The sequence below is a fragment of the Malus domestica genome, chromosome 11 (assembly GCF_042453785.1).
Source record: "Malus domestica chromosome 11, GDT2T_hap1".
NCBI classification, from domain to species: domain Eukaryota; kingdom Viridiplantae; phylum Streptophyta; class Magnoliopsida; order Rosales; family Rosaceae; genus Malus; species Malus domestica.
The window spans coordinates 39,461,332-39,467,464 of record NC_091671.1 but is presented as its reverse complement, the minus strand read 5'-3'; the positions used below and the strand labels follow the sequence as shown (position 1 = coordinate 39,467,464).

The window sequence follows — 6,133 nt, the reverse complement described above, 5'->3', positions numbered from 1 at the left end:
TTCATCTACAAAGCTTCACCATCAAAGCTTCACCTAGAAAGCTTCAATACAAAACCTTGCTCCAAATAAACAAATTTTGTTCACAAAACCCAAGATGCCCTTGAACTTGTACAAAAACACTTGGGTAAACATAAACATTTTTTGTTTTACACCCACAAGGGCCCAAAATTTTCCTTCTTATTTATTCACTTATATATGTTCCCAAACATATTATAATAGATCCAACAACAAGCCAAAGTCCCACGTTTCATAATGGACAAAAGTACAAGCAATTCATCAATAATGAAGGTGCTACAAAAATTGGAATCTGCCCCAAAATAGAAATCCAACCCAAGAGACTTTTTCTCTCTCTCCCTCTTTCGCCTCCTTTCATCTATCAAATTTCTGCAACCTCTGCTCTTCTCCAATGGAGCTGAATTTTAGACACCCTATAGTTCTTGAGCATATGAACAACTTTCAAGAAGGAACCATTTCTGTTTGAGCGACGGAAATTACAGTGTTGAAGCTCCAAACATGATAGTCGGCTTCTTGCAGATTTCGAAGCTGTTGTGATGTTTCGAAGATCTGGAAATATTCAACCGTTAGTTCATCCTGAATTTTTGATATGTTATGAAAGAGTCGATGAGGAACAACTTCAATGAAGAAAGCATGCCGATCTGAACAAGAGCAAATGGAGTTTCGAAGCTCACAACAAATCTGACGGGTTGACAGAAAAATAATAACCAGTCATTCATCATACCTGGATTTCTGGAGTTATACTGCTCCGAGGGATCTCAAATTTGGATATGTTGTAGTTCACAAGCTGAGGAACAACTTCAATGAAGAAAGAATGCTGATCTGAGCAAGAGAAAATAGAGTTTCAAAGCTCACAACAAATCTGACGGGTTGACAGACAAATGATAAACAGTCACTCATCATACCTGGATTTCTGGAGTTATACTGCTCCGAGGGACCTCAAATTTGGATATGTTGTAGTTCACAAGTTAAGGAACAACTTCGATGAAGAAAGTATGTTGATCTGAACAAGAGAAAATGGAGTTTCGAAGCTCACAACAAGTCTGACGGATTAACAGAACATTGATGAACAGTTACTCATCATACTTGAATTTCTGAAGTTGTACTACTCCGATGGATCTCAAATTTGGATATGTTGTAGTTCACAAGATAAGGAAAAACTTTCATGAAGACGACTTTGCAATCTGAGCTATAGAGAAAGGTGTTATCTTGCATCCACTCAGGCTGATTAGTGGAAACGAAAAGTAATTCCACCAAAGAAAAGATGAAAAAGAGAGAAAAGCTACTAATTGCACTTGATCTTGTCTAGTCAATAGCATGCAGCATCAAACACACAAAAGTTGGAAATATTTTTAGATAAAGCATATACGAATGTGTGACATCGAAACAAGGATTCGTTACTTTGACAAATTAGTAACACGCGAGACACCTCATTCGGCAACTCTCTTCGCCTGAAGACTTGGGGGACTCCCACCATATGCTACTGCACCTTGATACTCGGCAGTCTCACAACCACTCAGTGACTTGGATTTTTCAAGTCTCCAACCGAGAAGTTTTCCTCACTCGGGAAATTAAGGGAACACTACCTCAAACTACATGCTTCACTCACAAAGCTTCAACAATACAGGTTTCAACAAAAGCAAAAATTCAAAGAACTTTATGAAGAAGGCTTTGGTGTATTTAATACAATATGTTGAAATGAAGCAAAGCTTATTTATTAATATTTTCGATAAGCCACAAATATGTACATATACATGAGTCAAAATAAACAAACAAAAGGGAGCCTTCACAAAGGTTGCTTAGGGGAAGTCTCAGCAGTCGGTAGAGCCCCAGAAAGAGAAAGCACCGGAGGGTGGTTATCCGGAGCCTCAGTACTTGACAAAACCCCAGAAGGAGGAGGCATTGGAGGTTCATCATTTGAAGCTTCATTACCAGGTACAGCCCCAGAGGACGAAGGCAATAAATGCCTTTGGAACAAACCCACAAACCGCTGATGATCAAGTAAAACCTTACCATCAGATTCCTTCATCTGGTCAAGCTTCCTCTTCATGTTTGTAGCATAGTCATGGGCGAGCCGGTGCAACTGCTTATTCTCATGCTTGAGCCCTCTAATCTCCTGTTTGAGACTCATCACTTCAGCAGCCAATGATTCAACTTGGCGGGTTCTAGCAAATAGGCGTTGGGCCATATTAGACACAGAACCTACACACTGAACACTAAGAGCCAGAGAGTCCTTAACAGCCAACTCATCAGACCGTTTGGAAAGTAGTCTGTTATCTTTGGGAGTGAGAAGGTTCTTGGCCACCACTGCAGCGGTCATATCATTCTTCATCACAGAATCCCCAACGGTAAGAGGACCAGTAAGGGATATGAAGGATGGGCGCCATATGTTGTCTGGAGAAGGCGTGGCTGTCTCTTCTCCAAGGTTCAAGTCAAAACGACGGTCGGAGGGTCCAGACATTTTCAAATGTGTTGAAGAAGGAAGAGGTCAGACAAATCAAGATCTTAGAAGTGCAAGAAATGAGCTTCTACTGGTAGAGATTCAAGTGTGCTGTGGAACTTAATGCCAGCCTCTATAAAAATCTGCACTCGACGGAGCTTCAGAAATCGAAGAGGCGTTTGCTTTCTCAAAAGCTGGGCTGCTCAGAGACCACGAGGGTCGATCTCAGAAATCGAAGAAGCACCTGCTTTTTCAGCCTCGTCAGCACCTGTCACATGCACAATCAGCTTTGCGGAAATTACGGGCACTCTGTCGAAGATTTCTGGTGAAGTAGAAAGCACGTGAATCTTACTGTTCAATCACCGCTCTCCATATGCACCATCAACTCCTCGGGTACCACATATAACTTTGTCAAAGATCTCTGACAAAGTTTAGGCACGAGAATTTCGAAGTTCCAGCTACCCTACTATTACCCATAAGGGTAAAGGAACAGCACCACTGCTTGACAACTGGAAAGTCCCTATGTGTGTCGACCTCCGTGTTTTGCGGCAAGACAGGTTGGCAAGAACGTCCAACCTTTACTCACATTCGAGAAAAGACTCCCAACATAATTACTTTCTCAAAAACCGGAGTAGCACCGCTTTCCGAATCTCGAGAGTCAGATCCTCGACGGGATTGCTTGTTCGAAAACGGAAGAGGCACAACTCTCAGAACTTCGAGAGCCAGATTTCCTTAGATAAAGCTTGTCTGTAATCTTCACACGTAATATCAGCTTTCCAGATACCACATACCACTTTTTCAAAGTGCTTTGACAAAATTAAAACACGTGAAGCTGGCAGCTCCCACTACATTGCTGTGACCAAGAAGGGTAAAGGAATAGCATTACTACTTGTTATTGGGAAATCCCTATATACATTGACCTCCCTCCTCAACGGACAGACAAACCTGCAAAAATGCTCAACCCTTTCTCGCATTCGAAAAGGCACCCTCAACATAACCTCTCGAAATACTCAGCTTTATTTCCCCCCGATAATACCTCAGCAAATAAGCCACACCAAGAACAAGAGTATCTCATATCATCAGGGTCGAAAGCAAGAGTATCCCATATCATGCTTTCTCCCTGTCTTTGTCTTTGTCCTTGTCCACACCTGCAGGACAAGGAGAAAGAGAGCAGTCAGTCGGAACCTGAAATCAAACCTCCAACTTGGAACTGACTGCCTGGAGCCTTTGCCTGGTTGCTTACTTAGCATTGCTCTCGAGTACTCATCCTCAACTGCTGTCAAGGTCACGAATTCCACCGGCAAATACCTCATGACAGTTGATCAGATATTGGCTCTTTACACTGAAGCTGCCAAGCGTGGATGAGTCACTATGAAGGAATGTTCTGAAGGACCATTTAAATGCAAAGGTTGCACACCATTTCTGCCATGCAAAAGATTGAAGCAGAAGGTTCAACGGTGAGCTGAAACAGATCACTACAGCACGACACCTTTCCATACCACATTCATTATTCCGTCAACAGCAAAAGTATCCCATATCATCAAGGTCGAACGTACTCTAGATTTGATGGACTTGTTTTGACCCTCAAATTTTTGAGTCGGCCTTATACTCTGAAGGGCACCAGAAAACCCTCCAGCACAGTTCAAGAATAAGCCTGTGGAAAGTTACTTCTTCAAAAGCAAAAGTATCTCATATCATCTCTTATCCATTTGCTTCTCCTTATCCTGGCAGTTGAATGAGAGACAAGGAGAATGAGAACAATCAACCGGAAGCCGAAGTCAAACCTCTGATCCTGGGTTGCTTACTTGGAAGTTTGACTGCTTATCTTGTCTGTCACCTCTTTCGGCAGATCTCCTAGCTCGGCGACTTGGGGGACTCCTACTATAGGGTTTGTATCACACTTGACCAAGCCCGAAACTACAAGTAAGCTTCAAAGTGAAATTGATACATTACCTTGTGCATCTTCATCAGCTAAATACACCATTCCCGGATGGAGGAAAGGTACTTCCAGAGAAGGGCAGATGAAGATCAGACCACACTTCGGTACTTAGAAGTTTCGTGATTACTCAAGGGATTGGATCTTGCAAGTCCCCAACCGAGGAGTTTCCCTCACTCGGGAACTTAGGGGAGCACTGTTTGTACCATACTTGACCAATCCCGAAACTACCGAGCACCGGCCAACGCTATACTGTCAAGGACCCAGAAGAGTTCCCCTCCGACCAGGAGGCCAATCACTACTCGACACGTGTCAAGATTAGAAGCCAATCAGAGCGCAGCACGTGTCGACATCAAGAACCAATCATAACATGACACATGTCAATGTGACAAAGCTACAAGTTTTTCTATAAATAGGGGTCATTCCCCCACAATATTGCCTAATGCCATTTGTGTTAAATCATTCACAGGAACTCACTAAATTGAGAGCTTGATCCTTTGTACTTGTGTAAGCCCTTCACTACTAATAAGAACTCCTCTACTCCGTGGACGTAGCCAATCTGGGTGAACCACGTACATCCTGTGTTTGCTTCTCTGTCTCTATTCATTTACGTACTTATCCTCACTAGTGACCGAAGCAACCAAGCGAAGGTCATAAAACCTGACACTTTCTGTTGTACCAAAGTCTTCGCTGATTTTGTGCATCAACAAGCGTCATTAAAGTTGTACTGGTTAGAGGATGTATAAGTTTAATTCGTACGGATACTAGATGTATTAGGTTCTGTTAGTACTAAGCTGTGGTATATTGTGATGTATTGACGATGAGTTTACATTGTAAAAGTATTAGTGTAAATATCTTCTGTTTGTTAGAAAAATACGTATTATTGCCGTATGAAGACTAATGTTGGGTTTGGTTTGTGGGCGTGGGAGTTTGAGAATGAAATATTGTTTTTTTTTCTTGTATTTGTTTAACCCATATTGAAAAATGATTTTCTAGCCTTTGAAAATTAAAATAAATAAATAAATAAATAAAAACCCCCCACCTTAAGTTTTATTTTCTTTTTCTATGGCGAAACCCCGAAACCGAACAATAGCTGTTATTTTATGACCAATATACCCCCATTATTAATTTAAATTACCAAATAATAAGGAAACGTACAGAGCGGATAATGAAGTGGCATGGTAACGGAAGGAAGGGACGTTAGCGTCAAAGTAATGAGAAGTTCGGGGGAGTTGTTTGGTTCGAGAGATTTTTTAATATGATCGGAACACGGGTGATACATCATATATCATCTCCTTGCATAAGCAAGTAAATCATCTTCTCTGAGAGTCATTTTATATCGGTAAATTTGATATATATTGTTGACTTATGCTTAACATCTGAAAGTTTTTCGAGGCTAGTAACAATATCTGAATAAGATACCACATAAGTATTTTAAAAATTATGGGATATATATGTTAAAAAGTTAATAACTTAAAAAAATAAAATTTTCTACCACTTATATAAAAGGGAGTGTTAATGAAACACTCTCAGTATTGTTCACTTTTAACGAAAATGATATTTTTACTTTAAAAAGTTACTCATGGTACTATTCACTTATAACACCTTTTTATCCTTTTGATTAAAACTCAACATTATCAAATCATTTTTATTAATTTTTCTTATATAAAAATATATGATATACTACTCGTGTTCCGATCATAAAGAAAATTTTCTCGTTTGATTGGGTGAAATAAGCCATC

General features: G+C 40.5%; 1 long non-coding RNA gene across 1 annotated transcript; it reads right to left on the bottom strand.

Moving 5' to 3' along the window:
- Nucleotides 1-381: 381 nt before the first annotated feature.
- On the bottom strand, nucleotides 382-1,118 carry LOC139189612 (uncharacterized). Its single transcript, XR_011573424.1, has 3 exons — nucleotides 921-1,118; nucleotides 740-837; nucleotides 382-564 (listed from the first exon to the last, which is right to left on the bottom strand). It is a non-coding gene; the product is annotated as an uncharacterized lncRNA (long non-coding RNA).
- Nucleotides 1,119-6,133: the final 5,015 nt, after the last annotated feature.